The sequence below is a fragment of the Mus caroli genome, unplaced genomic scaffold, assembly GCF_978045245.1.
Source record: "Mus caroli unplaced genomic scaffold, Mus_caroli_1 scaffold_6, whole genome shotgun sequence".
Lineage (NCBI taxonomy): Eukaryota > Metazoa > Chordata > Mammalia > Rodentia > Muridae > Mus > Mus caroli.
This window is the reverse complement of record NW_028227261.1, coordinates 39,624,828-39,639,704: the sequence shown is the minus strand read 5'-3', so window position 1 is coordinate 39,639,704 and position 14,877 is coordinate 39,624,828. Positions and strand designations below refer to the sequence as shown.

The 14,877-nt window shown below is 44.8% G+C and overlaps 1 long non-coding RNA gene and 2 other non-coding genes across 3 annotated transcripts; all 3 read left to right on the top strand.

Annotated features, from left to right (window-relative positions):
* Positions 1-4,633: 4,633 nt before the first annotated feature.
* Positions 4,634-14,111, top strand: LOC115030895 (uncharacterized). Its single transcript, XR_015047231.1, has 4 exons — positions 4,634-4,726; positions 7,200-7,373; positions 12,113-12,272; positions 13,924-14,111. It is a non-coding gene; the product is annotated as an uncharacterized LOC115030895 (long non-coding RNA).
* Positions 4,795-4,910, top strand: LOC115031064 (U5 spliceosomal RNA). Its single transcript, XR_003836629.1, has one exon. It is a non-coding gene; the product is annotated as a U5 spliceosomal RNA (small nuclear RNA).
* Positions 10,913-11,028, top strand: LOC115031065 (U5 spliceosomal RNA). Its single transcript, XR_003836630.1, has one exon. It is a non-coding gene; the product is annotated as a U5 spliceosomal RNA (small nuclear RNA).
* Positions 14,112-14,877: the final 766 nt, after the last annotated feature.

Here is a 14,877-nt window from a genome sequence, read left to right as displayed (position 1 = left end):
CCCCCACCATCCCTCGGGGGATATGTATAGTGTAAATGGTGTCTAGCCGTTGGTCTATCCAACCTTGACAAGCCTGAAGACCTGAGTTTGATCTTCTGCACCTACATGGTAGGAGAATGAACTCCCCAAAGCCTCCACAAATGTGTGATGGCATGCACCACGTACACACACACACACACACACACACACACACACTAAATAAACAAATGTAGTTACATTAAAAAACAAGAACAGCAGCCGGGAGTGGTGGCAGAGGCAGGTGGATTTCTGAGTTCGAGGCCAGCCTGGTCTACAGAGTGAGCTCCAGGACAGCCAGGGCTACACAGAGAAACCCTGTCTCGAAAAACAAAAAACAAACAAACAAACAAAAAACAAGAATAGCAACAGTGGAAGGAGGGACAGGGTATTGAGATGGCTCAGAGGGTAAAAGCCCTTGCTGCTGTGCTTGAGCCTGGAACACACAGGATGGAAAGAGAGAACTAATCCCTGAAGGCTGTCATCCCTTTAACCTCATGCTAATGACGATGATGTTAAAGTTAAAATATAAAAGAAAACAACTTCCTGTGCTTGAACATCTTAGACTGGCCTCTAACTCACAGTGTAGCAGAGTGACCTGTTTTCCTTGTTTTGTTTTTTGAGGCAGGGTCTTACGATGTAGCTCTGGCTGTGCTGGAGTCTGTTCTAGAACCTGCTCTTCCAGAGATCCTGAGTTCAATTCCCAGCAACCACAGGGTGGCTCACAACCATCTGTAATGGGGTCCAATGCCCTCTTCTGGTGTGTCTGAAGACAGCGTACTCATATACATGAAATAAATAAATCTTAAAAAAAAAAATTAAACCTGGCCTTAAGACAGGATCTTGTTATGGAGCAGACAACACAGGTCTCAGGAAAGCAGCAGATGACCCTGAGCCTTCTCTCCAGCCTCCTTTATTCTCTATTTTCTTACTTGTGTGTGCATGTGGGTGTGCTCCTATGGAGATCAGTGGGAAACTCCATAGTCAGTTCTCTCCTTCTAGTGTGCAGGTGCCAGGGATCAAGATCAAGTCTTCAGGCTCGGCGGCAAGCACCTTTATCTACTAAGTATCTGCCCCGCCTCCCCCTCCTCCTTCCCCTCTCAGGTTTCTCTGTGTAGCCCTGGCTGGCCTGGAACTCAGCGATCTGCCTGCCTCTGCCTCCTGATTCCTGGGATTAAAGGTGTGCACCACTGCCCAACTCCTTTCTTTTTAAAAGTACATTTATTGGGGTTGGAGAGAGGGCTTTGCAGTTAAGGACACTAGTTACTCTTTCAGAGGACCTAGTTCCATTACCATCACCCATCCAGCTACCTACAATCATTTGTAAATCCGATGCAGAGGATCAGATATGCCCTCTTCTGACCTCTGATGGCACCATTTTGCATGGGATGCACAGTATAAAACACTCATATATACTGATAGGTAATCTTTGCCAATATAATAAGCCTACTTAAGCCAAATTAAAGCTGCTCTCACTGGTCCCAAGAAAGGAGACCAGGGAAGTTGCCAAGGGGAGAGAGACAGAGGGAGGAGGTTAGAGAAAGAGAAAGGACATGCACTTAAGAAGAGAGAAAAAAAATGCGCCGGGCGTGGTGGCGCACGCCTTTAAAAAAAAGGGGGGGGGGGGCTGCTTGCCACCTCCTCACTCTCTAATCCTCTTAATCTCTTACTCTCAGACCCTTCTCTCCCTGCCCTTTCTCCCTCCCCTTCTCCTCCCCGCTTCTCTCTCCCTCCCCCAGCCTTTCTGTCTCTATTCCCTCCTCAATTCCCCTTCTCATGTCCTAAATAAACTCTGTTCCATATGGCTGGCCTCAGGGAGAAGGAATTCCTCAGCATGGGCCCTCAGAGGCACCCCTGGTCTCTACCAAAACATATCCTGTTCTTTCTTTCTTTTTATAAAATACAACATACTCTTTTGGTGAAGTATGCCTGTAATTTTCTCTCAGTGTTTTTATCTGAAACAGAAATACAAAATGAAGATTTCCTTTGACGATATTTCATAAGAGAGATAGGGGTAGAGGGTGATGGACATCTATTAAGTTCCTCTCCTGTTGCAGTGACAGCAGAGGTCATCAAATCAGTGGCTTTAAGGACATCCCAAGTAATATTCAGCAGGAGTTTGGCTCAGCTTTTTATTGTTGTTTTGATTGTTTGTTTGTTTTGAGACAGAGTTTTACTGTATAGCCCTGGCTGTCCTGGAACTCACTCTGTAGACCAGGTTGGCCTCAAACTTACAGAGATCCATCTGCCTCTTCCTCTGAGTGCTGGGTTCAAAGGCGTGCTCCACCACTACCCTGCTTTCATTTCTTCACCTTCCTTCCTTTCTTTCCTTCTTTCTTTTCTTTCTTTCATTCCTTTCTTCTTTCTTTCTTTTTTTCTTTCTTTCTTTCTTTCTTTCTTTCTCTCTCCAATATTTTGGTTTGGTTAGACAGGGTCTTACTATGTAGTCATGGCTGTCTAAAACTCCATATGCAAACCAGACCAGGCTGGCCTCAGACTCAAAAAAAATACACCTGCCTGCCTCTGCCTCATAATCCCTGGGATTAAAGCCATGTGCCGCCCTGCCTGGCAGCTTTTTCAAAACAAAACAAAACAGTATTTATATTTCATTGAGTGCTTAATAAGTAGCCCTTAGCCAAGTGTGATGGCCTGCACTTTTTATCCCAGCACTGGGGAGGCAGAGGCAGGCAGATCTCTGTGAGCTCAAGGTCTGTGGATTGAATTCCAGGATAGACAAGACTGCACAGAGAAACCTTGTCTTGAAAAAACAAAACCAACATTTGAAATGTAAATAAAAAAATCTAATAATAATAATAATAAAAACAAAACCTAAAACAAAACAAACAAAAAAGCAGACCAGGCTGGCTGGAAACTCACTATGAAAAGTAACCTGGCTTTGAACTTGTGAGAAACCCTCCTGCCTCCTCCTCCTCCTCCCCCCCAGTGCTGAGATTGCTTTCCAGCTCTTCAGTGTCTTCCTCTTGCTGCCAAGGAACAGATCACAGACTCTCTAGATTCCTCTCTCCTCTCCTAGAAATCAGGCCATGCCCCTATGCAACTCTCTCTTTCTGAGACAGAGTTGAGAAGGTTTTGTGACCTTACAGTTCTTACAAAGAGTCAGCTCTCTTGCTCTCTCTCCCCTTCCCTTCCCTTCCCTTCCCTTCCCTTCCCTTCCCTTCCCTTCCCTTCCCTTCCCTTCCCTTCCCTTCCCTTCCCTTCCCTTCCCTTCCCTTCCCTTCCCTTCTCTCTCTCTCTCTCTCTCTCTCTCTCTCTCTCTCTCCCCCTTGCAACTATGAGCAAAGCTAACCCCCGTCTGAGCCCTAGACTAAGGGCAGCCTTAATCATAACCTTGCTTTTATCTAGTGTCTTCCTATTTTGTGACTCTAGGCACTCCTGGCCACTCCAGGCTAGGTTACAAAGTATAGAGCTTGTCCACCCGGAAACCTGTAAGAGAGTCAGGATCCCATTTTATCCTCTAGAAGTGAGGGCTGTCTCTTTCCCTCATCACCTCAACATTATGGCCTGGTTTGGTGATGTACACCTTTAATCCGAGCAGAAGGAGGCAGAAGCAAATAGGTCTATGAGTTCCAGGCCAGCCTGGGCTGCATAGCAAATTCCGGGGCAGCCAGGGCTACATGTTGAGACCCTATTGAAATAGAAGGAAAAGGAAGAGGAGAAAGAGAGAAAAGAAAACCAAACCAAACCCTGTCATTCTGTTTCAGCCTTTCCTATGATGCTCCATCTCTCCTTACATCCTCTCCTTCAAGTCTCCTGCCCATAGCCCGTAGTAATGCAATTGTCTAGTTTCCCCTTGGCTTTCCGTTTCTTCAATAAGTCGTAACATCAGGCTATAAGCAGGTAACATGCAGGTGTCACCTTGCTCCTCAGGATCCTTGGTGCTTGGCCTGTGTCAGTTAGCGATGTATTATTAGAGGCTCAGCACACAGACAGCACACAGAACAAGACCTGCTAGTTCTCAATACATTTTTTTTTTTTTGTAAAATGAATATACCAGGATAACTGGTTTCAAGGTTTGACTATTCATTTTTATATTTATCTCTTGGTGCTGGGATGAAACCCAGTGTTGTCTGCTTGCTAAGCAAGTCCCCCCCCACACACACACCCCGTTTATTTTATTTTTAATTAATTAAGAGAACTTTTAAGTTGGGTGTAGGTGCACGTGCCTGTCATGCCAACATTTAGGAAGATGAGGCAGGAAGATGAAGAGTTCAAGATCTTCCTAGTTGACTCGGCGACTTTAGTGCCAGCCTGAGATCCAGCAGGCTCCCTAATGGCTGCCCAGCACGGACAAGATTAAGGCAGAGAACTGTGCTCAACTTCCCAGGCCCACCTGGTTCCATAGTGAGTTCAAGGTCAGTGTGAAGCACAGTCTCAAACTTTCAAGAAGCAAAATCAAACTACGCCTCCCTCCCCGGCTTAAAAATAAAAAAGAAAAGAAAAGAAAACTTGGTGTAAATTCCTGTGACTCCGGCTTCTGCACTGCCCTCTGGCGGCAGCTCGGCATCTACTAAGGGAAAATAAAATAAGGGCAGTCTTATTTACATACCCACAATACACTGCGCACAGATCAGTGCGTAAATTTAAATTGGTAAACGCTTATTTTTTTTCTTTCCCGTTGTACTTTCTTTACAGCGATGTGGTTTTTGAGAGACCTGCGTGAAAGAAATTCAGAAGTCATTATTTATTTTGTGTAAGTAAACGCCATCGGTTATCTAGGAGTTACAGTCGGTAGAGAATGCTCACTGACGCGAATTCAGCATACTCTGGTTTCTCTTCAGATCGTATAAATCTTTCGCCTTTTACTAAAGATTTCCGTGGAGAGGAACAATTCTGAGTCTTAACCCAATTTTTTGAGGTCCTGCTTATGCAGGGCTAATAACTTTGGTTTAAAATTAGAAGTCCTATTTCTGAAGTAGTTGCTTCTGAGTAAGTGGCTGTTTATTTCAATTTGCTTACTTATTTTAGCTGTGACTTTTGAGTAGTAAGTTCTGTTAGTATTTAGTCCAACTGACGACTGTTCTTTGCCTTTCCCTCATATCTCTAGCAGTACTTCTCCAGTGAATAGATTACTAGTTTAGTCAGACAGCTATGTTTTAGGTGGTGCTAAGGGATCAGTAAATGCTCTTGTAGTTCTTTCTCATGACAAGAGTCTCACTATGTAGACCAGGCTGGCCTGCCTTTGTCCTGTGCTGGATTTAAATTAGTGCACCACTCTGAGCATACTTTCTACTAAATTACTAGTTCTGGGTTCCTCTAGTAAGAACTACAAAGCGAGGATTGGGGGTAGGTGGTAACGTATCTGTAATTCCATCACTGTGGTCCTGGACATGCAGGTGGATTCCTGTATCCATACTGACAGTGCTTGGGTGACAAAGAGCCAGAGACTAGGTAGCTCAGAGAGCTAGGGAGAAACACACAGCAGGGGCTGCAGAAATGGCTAAGCAATAAAAATCTGTTGCTCTTGCAAGTTTTTTGTTTGTTTTTGTCTTGTTTCGAGACAGGGTTTCTCTGTGTAGCTCTGGCTGTCCTGGAACTCACTTTGTAGACCAGGCTGGCCTCGAACTCAGAAATCTGCCTGCCTCTGCCTCCTGAGTGCTGGGATTAAAAGCGTGGGCCACCACGCCCAGCTCAGCTCTGGCAAGTTTTGATTCCAGTTACCTGTAACTCTAGCATCCTTCCCTCTGGCCTCCCTGCATGGACATATTTAAAAATAATGAGAATAAATTATATAAACAACACATAACACCACTTGGATTGATGACAGGATGATCTTAACTACTCAAGAGGCTGAGACAGCAGAATTCCAGATTTCCAGACTTGGTTCCATGACAAGACCATTTCAAAAGACCAAGCCTTCCTCCTCTTTTTATTTATTTATTTATTTATTTATTTATTTATTATATATAAGTACACTGTAGCTGTCTTCAGACACTCCAGAAGAGGGCGCCAGATCTCGTTGTGGATGGTTGTGAGCCACCATGTGGTTGCTGGGATTTGAACTCTGGACCTTCGGAAGAGCAGTCGGGTGCTCTTACCCACTGAGCCATCTCACCAGCCCTTTTATTTTATTTTTTGATTTATTTATAAGCCTTCCTCCTCTAACTGCCACTAAAGGGCTGAGGCATATAGCTTGGTGATAAAACAAATTTTTATATATCTAGGGATTGGGGAGTGTTTGCTGATCAAGTACAGGGACCGAGTTTAGATCTTAACACCAGTGTACAGGGGGTAGCAGTATCCGTAACTGCAGCACTGTGGTAATGGACATGCAGGTGGATTCCTGGAGCTTGCTAGCCAGCAATTTGGTCTTAGGAGTAACCCAACAGAAGAGAAACAGACTGAGAGGATGCCCTCAAGCCCCAGTTGGGGGTCTGCCTTGGAAGTGAGAAGGGCAGATGTTGGTCACTGTTAGGTGAGGAAGTGTTTGGCTCTGCTAGCTCTAGGTGGTGGGCTGCTGGCAAGAGCTGGGTAGGAACCGTGGCGTTCCTGTGTAGTGCAGGCCAAGAAGCCAATTAGGGACTTGCCAATAACATCCTGACTTCAGCTCAGTTTCTTAGTTTCTGTTTTGTTTTGTTGTTTGGTTGGGTTTTTTTTTAGTTTTTTTTCCTCCCCGCTCCCCCCTGTCCCCCCCCCCCTTTTAGGGTCTCCCTTTATATCTTTGACTGGCTTGAAACTCACTATGTGGAACGTATTAGTCCAGAACTTTTATAATTGCCTGTCTCAGCCTCCCAGCTGGTAGGGTTACAGATGTGAACATCACACTCAGCTTCCTATCTTATATTCTTTTATTTATTTAGTTTTGAGACAGAATCTCTATGTGTAGCCCTAGCTGTCTTGGTACTTGCTAAGTAGACCAGGCTGGCCTTGAACTCACCGATAATCCAGCTGCCTCTGTCTTCCTCTGCTGAGACCGAAGGTGTGTGCACCACCATGCCCAGACTTTTATAGGTTTTGGTTTTTTTGTTTGTTTGTTTGTTTTGTTTTTGTTTTTTTGAGACAGGGTTTCTCCGTGTAGCCCTGGCTATCCTGGAACTCACTTTGTAGACCAGGCTGGCCTTGAACTCAGAAATCTGCCTGCCTGTGCCTCCCAAGTGCTGGGATTAAAGGCGTGTGCCACCACTGCCCGGCTTTATAGGTTTTTGAAACAGGATCTCATTTTGTAGGCGAGGCTATTCTCGAACTCACACCTCACCTGCCTCCTGAGTGTGGAGAACACCAGCGTGAGCCGCGCGGCACAGCTCCGGCTTCCTGATTCTTCCATCACTTCAGCTGTCGGTGCTGGACAGAAGGCTGCTCAGGAGGAGTCGGGATTGGAGCCAGGAGGCCATGGTCACTACGTGGGTGATCTTCTGCGCTCTGATCTGAGAAGGCGTTCTGCTCTGCTCTCCTCTACTCCATGTCCTGGTCCCAGAGTCCCCCTCACTATTTCCTCGCTCCTGAATTCTCACTTTCTCTCTCAGTGCTGAGCCTTTCTCATTGATGTTTTTGTTTTTGAGACAGGGTTTCTCTGTGTCCCCCTGAATGTACTGGAACTCGCTCAGTAGACCAGTTAAGTTTATTTTTTATTAATTTATTTCTATAGTATGTGTGGAGATGTTTTACTGAAGTATGCCTATACACTGTGTACATGCCTAGAACCTGAGGAGGTCAAAAGAGGGCATTGGATCCTCTGAGACTGGTCTTACCGATGGTTGCGAGTCAGCGTGTGGGGACTGGGGATTGAACCCAGAATCTTTGGAAGAGCAACCAGTGCTCTTTCATAGCTGAACCACTGCTCCAGCCTCTAAAGATTTATTTATTTCCTGTGTGGGTGTGTGTCTGCGCGAGTGTGTGGACACATGAATGAATGTGTGCCCAGGGAATCTTGGAAGAGGACACCTGACCACAAGCTATAGTTACTAAACCAGAAAGAAAGAAAAAGACAACAAAATCAGCCTGGTGGCCCCTGTCTGTACTGCAACACTTAGGACACAGAGACAACGGGATTGCTACACTTGCCATAGGGGATAACTACCTGTTCTCTGAGGGGTGTGGCTGTCAGTTTCCTGAAGCTTCACTGCTCCTAGAAAGCCAGGGTGACAAGGTTTAGGGAAATAACTGAATACCTTTTAGGCGGGGTTTTGGGGATCTTAGAACATAACACTGTAAAAAACCAGAACAGTTAAACTGACAGCAAGATTCGTCAGGTGCCTCTAGCATTAGGGGGTGGCATGGTCACAGTGCTGGAGATTTCAGGTAGACATTCCTTCAGTGACTAGCGTACCTACGTGCTGAAACAAGCTGGTGGTCCGAAGCAGAGGAAACAGGTGCAAAACGAAGGCAGAGATTCCAGACTTCTCTCCAGCTTTTGGCTTTCTGATAGTCGACTGAAGCCTCCTTACTTTTTAGAAAAAGTGTCTGATATAACCCAATTTCCAAATAAACCCACATTCCTGGGCTTTAGTGAGTTCCCGGCCTGCCTGGTCTACAGTGAGACCCTGGCTAACCTGGTCTGTAGAGGGTGAGTTCCAGGACTGCATAGAGAAACCTTGTCTTGGATAAACAAAATAAATTGTAAAAAGAAAAAAAATCACATTCTAATTGTGCTGGCTAATATCAGGCCAATTGAAACAAGCCAGAGTCATCAGAAAGGAGGGAACCGCCGGGCGGTGGTGGCGCACGCCTTTAATCCCAGCACTTGGGAGGCAGAGGCAGGCGGATTTCTGAGTTCGAGGCCAGCCTGGTCTACAAAGTGAGTTCCAGGACAGCCAGGGCTATACAGAGAAACCCTGTCTCGAAAAACCAAAAAAAAAAAAAAAAAAAAAAAACAGAAAGGAGGGAACCTCCTTAAGATCTGAGGCATTTTCTTTTTTCTTTTTTTCCATATTTTTTTATTGGGTTTTTATTTCAATTACATTTCCAATGCTATCCCAAAAGTCCCCCACACGCTCCCCCACCCACTTCTCTACCCACCCACTCCCACTTCTTGGCCCTGGCGTTCCCCTTTACTGAGGCATATAAAGTTTGCAAGTCCAATGGGCCTCTCTTTCCACTGATGGCCAACTAGGCCATCTTCTGATTCATATGCAGCTAGAGACATGAACTCTGGGGGGTACTGGTTAGTTCATATTGTTGTTCCACCTATAGGATTGCAGATCCCTTCAGCTCCTTGAGTACTTTCCCTAGCTCCTCCATTGGGGGCCTTGTGATCCATCCAATAGCTGACTGTGAGAGCATTTTCTTAATTAGTGATCAATGGGAGAGGACCAAGCCTCGCTTGTGGTCCTAGGTTCTATAAGAAAGCAGGCTGACTTTTTTTTAAAGACTTATTTATTATATGTAAGTGCACTGTAGCTGTCTTCAGACACCCCAGAAGAGGGCATTAGATCTCATTATGGATGGTTGTGAACCATCATGTGGTTGCTGGGATTTGAACTCATGACCTTCAGAAGAGCAGTTGGCACTCTTAATCGCTGAGCCATCTCTCCAGCCCCCCAAGCTGACTTTTTAAATGCACCAGAAGTACAGACAGGTGCACTGTACCAAACCCTTCCAACACTTGTAGAAATCAGCACACTGTAGATTAGACGGAATCATCTTTCAGTCCTTTGACTTCTTTTCCTTAAGTTTGAAAAATTGTATAATAATTGACTACTGTCAAATTTTTGTATGTGGTAGTATAGCTTTAATTTATCTTACTTGGATAATCCAGCACTTGGGAGGCAGAGGCAGGTGGATTTCTGAGTTCGAGGCCAGCCTGGTCTACGGAGTGAGTTCCAGGACAGCCAGGGCTACACAGAGAAATCCTGTCTTGAAAAACCAAAAACAAACAAACAAAACCCCCCAAAGCTCAGCCACATTCTTGGGTCCCAGGGCAAGCACAGTTAATGCTCAACACATTAAAGTGTATGTGTGAAGACAATTTTCAAGGTTTATATTTCTTTAAGATGTATTTATTTATTTAATGTGCATTGGTGTTTTGCTTGTGTGTATGTATGAGGACGTCAGATCCCCTGGAACTGGAGTTATAAACAGTTGTGATCTGCCATGTGGGTGCTGGGAATTGAACCCTGGCCTTCTAAAAGAGTAGCCGGTGCTCTTAACTGCTGAGTCATTTCTCCAACCCCTATTTTATTTATAGTTATCATTTGTCTATTTTAGGATTTATTTTGAAATAGGGTCTATGTAATCCTAGCTGGTCTAGAACTTGCTCTGTAGAACAGATTAGACTCAACCAGAGAGATATGCTTGCCTTTGCTTCTAAGTGTTGGGACTAAAGGTATGGACCACCACAACCCAATACCCAATGTATTTGGGTCACCCACCCCCACCTTCCTCCAACCTCATGCCCTCTTTATTGTGTTTTTATGTTTGTTTATGCATAATAACTTTCTGGGTTCAGTTAATGCTACCCAAATGCACATGAATGTAGTCACACTGGGAACATGAGCAACCTTTGAGAAAATCCCCCTTCCTCAGTACCCGTTAACTGCCAGTAGTTCGATCGCTAAGGGTGGGGTTCTGAAGACTCCCCCTCCCCCCCATCAGACTTTGTTGTTGAGTCATATATTCTCGTAAATATCGCTTTCGTCCTGCCCCCTAATGGTAGCCCAGAGGAAGCACAGGAAGAAAGGTCGGCCTTTTGGAAATCTGTTCTGTGATTTAGCATCTTTTTTACATACCCACAATGCACTGCACACAGGCCCGCGCTTACATTTAAAAGTGTAAACTCTTTTACTTCGGTTTCTTGTCTTGTTTTATTAATAGTGATGCAGTTTTCAGAGGCTTACTGTGAATCGAAAGAAGACGTCACTAACCAATTATTTTGTGCATCTAGTTCCCATCGGTTGTGTAGGAGTGACAGTCAGCCGAGGACAGTGGGCGGAGGCAGTGCTCCATACTCTGGTTTCTCTTCAGATCGTATAAATCTTTCGCCTTTTACTAAAGATTTCCGTGGAGAGGAACAACTCTGAGTCTAAACTCAATTTTTTGAGGTCCTGTCTATCCAGGACTACTATTGCATGTTGAAAGTTAGAAGTATCTAAAACCACATTCTTGCACTGTGAGTGGTACCTGAATATCTTGTTGTCTTTGCTGTTTCCGGTATGCATACACAGTAGGTATTCACACGATTGCAAAACATTCAAACATATCTTGAGGGAGCCAGACATCCTTTAGTACATTCAACAGTTTTAGTTCAGTTCTTTGCCATGGTTTTGCTCACAAGTCCTTTCCAATGGCCCTTCTCTAAGAATACTTTCTTTCTTTTCTTTTCTTTTCTTTTCTTTTCTTTTTTTTTTTTTTTCTTTTGGTTATTTGAGACAGGGTTTCTCTGTATAGTCCTGGCTGTCCTGGAACTCACTCTATAGACCAGGCTGGCCTCGAACTCAGAAATCCACCTGCCTCTGCCTCCCGAGTGCTGGGATTAAAGGCGTGCACCACCACACCCGGCCAGGAATACTTTCTATTAAGACATAGCTGGGCATAGTTAGCTGGGCAGTGGCGGCTCTCGCCTTTAATCCCAGCACTTGGAAGGCAGAGACAGGCAGATCTCTGAGTTCGAGGCTAGCTTGGTCTACAGAGTTCAGTTCCAGGACAGCCAGGGCTATACAGACCAGGGCTATACAGAGAAACCCTATCTTGAATCCCCACCCCCGCACCCAATAAAAGAGTCACAAGCCTGTTACCTGTCTCAGTATCTCTATGAGAAAATCAAACTGGTTGAGCTAGGTTTCCATCCTAGCACCCAGGAGGGAGATCTGTTGTGTTCGAGGCCAGCCTGACCCACACAGTGAGTTCCAGGACAGCCAGAGCTACACAGAGAAACACCTCCAACCCCAGTCTCAAAAAGCCAAAGAAAACTGGCAGGTTTAGCAGTGCCAAGTTTTGTTTTCTTTCTTCTTCTTTTCCGCTCTTTTTCTTTTCAGCATTTTTTCTGTGTAGCCCTGGCTATCCTGGAACTTGATCTATAGACCAGGCTGGCCTCAAACTCAGAGATCTGTCTGGTTTTGCCTCCCAAGTACTGGGATTAAAGGTGCACACCACCAACTCCTGGCCCCCTAGGATCTATAATTTTATAAATTCTCTCCTCTTTCAGCCTTGGTATTCTAAAAACCCAACCAAGGACATGGAGAGAGGTGAAGAGTGCTTTACAGCTCTTGCAGAGGACCCAAGTTGGATTCCCAGCACCCACATCCTGTGGCTGGCTGTAACTCCAGCTCCAAGGATGGATCTAATGCTTTCTTCTGGCCTCAAAGGTACCTGAATTCTCTCTCTCTCAATCTCTCTCTCTTTCTCTCTCTCTCTCTCACACACACACACACACACACACTTAAACGTACTAAAAATACAAAAAAATATTAAACAAAATCCAGCCTAATTTAGGAACTTTTATCCTAGACCTGTATCTTCAGGGAGACTTGCACCTTTTCCGAACATGCTTCGAGTGAGGGTTCCCAGACCCCAACTCCCCTGGTCATAGGGGGCTCTTCTCATTTTCTTTTTTTTTGGCAGAAGAAATTCTTTTTTTTCTCTTTTAAATATACTTTTTATTAGGTATTTTCCTCATTTACTCTTCTCATTTTCATAATCACTAGATAATCATCGTTTGGTGTTACTTTAAGGCAATTTAACTTTCTGAGCTGGGTGTGATGACACATCAAACACTCCAGAGAGAGACAGAGACAAGAGGATTGTCCATAAGTTTGAAGGCAGCCTAGTCTGTACAGTGAATTTCAGATCAGGGAAAACTCCATGTTAGGACCTGGGCTCAAAAGAAAAAAAAAAAATAAAGTCATTATAACTTCCTTCCTTATCCCCCACCCCCAACCCCCGCTCTCCTTCCAGCCCTTACAACCACCTCTTCTAGCACCTCTTGGAAAGGCTCACATTCACCTCACATAACACAAGGACTGAGGTCCATGGAGAAGACTGCTGACTTTGCCTGCCCTAACCCACCTCTGTGTCAGAACTAGCCTCCTGTAACTTGACCTCTTGGAATCTATTAACCGAGCAGAGTACGAACTTCCAACAACTCCCAAACTAAGAATGTCATCAGACATTTGCCTGGAGGAGAGCTGACCTCATCTAGCTCTAACTACCCAGGAAAATTCAAAATTTCCTTAATTTATGAAATTTTCTTGTTCTGTTAAACTATAAACCTTCATTGTGGTGGCCCATGGGAAGTGGCACTATTAGGAGGTGTGTCCTTATTGAAGGGGATGTGGGTTTTGTTTGTTTGTTTGTTTGGTTGATTGGTTTTGGTTGTGGTTTTTCGAGACAGGGTTTCTCTGTATAGATAGCCTTGGCTGTCCTGGAACTCACTCTGTAGACCAGGCTGGCCTCGAACTCAGAAATCAGCCTGCCTCTGCCTCCCGAGTGCTGGGATTAAAGGCGCTCGCCACCACTTCCTGGCTTGATGTGGCCTTGTTAAAGTGACTGTGGAGGTGGGGCTTTGAGGTCTCATATATGTAAGTCTGGCCGGTGTGATCCAGACCAGTCAGTCTCCTTCTGCTGCTTTGGATGAAATGTAGACCTCTCAGCTCCTCCAGTGCCATGCCTGCCTGGACACTGCCATGCTTCCCGCCATCATGCTAATGGACTAAACCTCTGAACCTGTAAGCCAGCCCCAAGTAAATGTCCTTTATAAGAGTTGCCTTGCCGGGCGTGGTGGCGCACGCCTTTAATCCCAGCACTCGGGAGGCAGAGGCAGGCGGATTTCTGAGTTCGAGGCCAGCCTGGTCTACAAAGTGAGTGCCAGGACAGCCAGGGCTACACAGAGAAACCCTGTCTCGAAAAACCAAAAAAAAAAAAAAAAAAAAAAAAAAGAGTTGCCTTGGTCGTGGTGTCTACTCACAGCAACGGAAACCCAAATCAGACATTCATGAATCTTTTTGTTGTTTTTTCTAGACAAGATTCTCTGGATAGCCCTGGCTGTTCTGAAACTCCCTCTATAGACAAGGTTGGTCTTGAACTCAGAGATTTGCCTGCCTATGTCTTCAGAGTGCTACGATCAGAGGTGTGTCACCTGTCTGCCAAAACTGCTTCTTTGTTGGAACATAATATTTGGAGTAACCTAGATATGTCTTTGAGTCATAGTTACTCAAATTTGGCTCCAGAATAAACGATCTCTTATTTCCTTTGAGAGTTTTTTTTTTTTTTTTTTTTTTTTTTTTTTGGCTTTTCGAGACAGGGTTTCTCTGTATAGCCCTGGCTGTCCCTGGAGCTCACTTTGTAGACCAGGCTGGCCTCGAACTCAGAAATCCACCTGTCTCTGCCTCCCAAGTGCTGGGATTAAAGGCGTGCGCCACCACGCCCGGCCGAGAGGGTTTTTTTGTTGTTGTTGTTGTTTTGTTTTGTTTTGTTTTCCTTTAACAGTTCTCATGTGGTGGTGGTGGCCACAATCAGTACTAACTCCAGTTCCAGGGGATCTGACACCCTTTTCTGACCCCAATGGCACTAGGCACACACGTGATATACATGCATATATGCAGGTAAAACACTCAGACACATATAACCTTTATTTTATGTATTCTATCTATATTTTGTTTGCAGGTATATCTGCACCTCAGAAGAGGGCACTGGATCCCACAGACAATTGTGAGCTGGGTGCTGGGAATTGAACTCAAGACCTCTGGAAGAGCAGCCAGTGTTTTAAACTGGTGAGCCATCTCTCCAGCCCCCACATATAATCTTTAAACAATTAGAAAGAGATCCTAGAGCCTTTGCTCTCTCTCTCTCTCTCTTTTTCTTTTTTTCTTTTTTTTTTTTTCTTTTTTTTAAAGATTTATTTATTTTATTTTATGTGAGTACACTGTAGCTGTCTTCAGATACTCCAGAAGAGGGCGTCAGATCTTGTTACAG